Raw genomic sequence first — 1,103 nt, 5'->3', positions numbered from 1 at the left:
ATAAAAGTAGCTACAAATCTTAATCCTTTTATTAGATATTAGGCCCAATCTTTTTTACCCATAACTCATTTGAGATATTTGGCCTACAGGTCTTTTTTATTTCGTTACTCGTTAGGGCCTACGATAGAGGTGCACAAATCGGGTTTTTTAAATACATGTTTCTGGGTATGAAATCGGGTTCGTGTATGACCGGGTATTAGAAAATCAGGTTTTGGCAATACCTGGATCGGGTCGGGGTATTGTTTCTAAAAACCATACCCTATGCATCGGGTTCAGGAGGTCGGATATATAACCAGGTATTCTAAAACCGGGTATTTAAATACCCTATTTTCGTGTATTGAAAAACCCTATTTTCAGGTTTTTTTCCGAGCTTTTTCCGGATATTTTTTGGGTATAGATTGGATTTTTTAAGGGGCTGCACTTTTTAAGGGTATTTTTGGGGTAATTTCAGGTATTTGAGAAACCCGGTTTCGGGCATTGGAAAAACCCGGTTCCAATTTTCAGGTATTACCGGATACAAATCGGGTCCGGTTCAGGTACGGGTTTTGGTATTGAAATACATACCCTATCCGTACCCTACGGGTAGGGTAGGGTCGGGTACGGATTCAGGTATTAAAAAACCCGGTTCCAGGTTCTGGTTTTTTATGCACCTCTATAGCCTAATTAAGGGCATTTTCATTTTAGCTTGGCCAAGGCATTTAAATTTTCGGAGACGGCCTTGATGGGATTCATTGACTGTTCGATTCCTAGACCACAAAATAGTGATGAAACGTACATGGCATGGATGCGATGTGACGAGATGCTCAAAGGTTGGTTGAACGCTAACACCGCCTCAGAAATATGGGAAGATCTCAAAGAAAGATTTGTAAAAGAAAGCGCGTCGCGTGCTTACGAATTACAGCAATCCCTTACCATCACTCGGCAAGAAGGGTCCTTTTTCCGGCCTACTACACGCAGCTCCAAGCACTGTGGGACGAGGTGCAATCTACCCTACCCATACCGTGGTGTGTAGTCAAGAAGATGAATGATTACAGGGATAGGGAACGAGTGTATGAGTTCCTTATGAGGCTCAACATGGGGTTCTCAACGATACAGACACGATT

Source organism: Bidens hawaiensis, unplaced genomic scaffold, assembly GCF_021521415.1.
Source record: "Bidens hawaiensis isolate Kalapana, Puna unplaced genomic scaffold, B.hawaiensis_p1.1 tig00024229_1, whole genome shotgun sequence".
Classification (NCBI taxonomy): Eukaryota; Viridiplantae; Streptophyta; class Magnoliopsida; order Asterales; family Asteraceae; genus Bidens; species Bidens hawaiensis.
The sequence above is the reverse complement of the archived record's forward strand: the minus strand, read 5'-3'. Positions refer to the sequence as shown.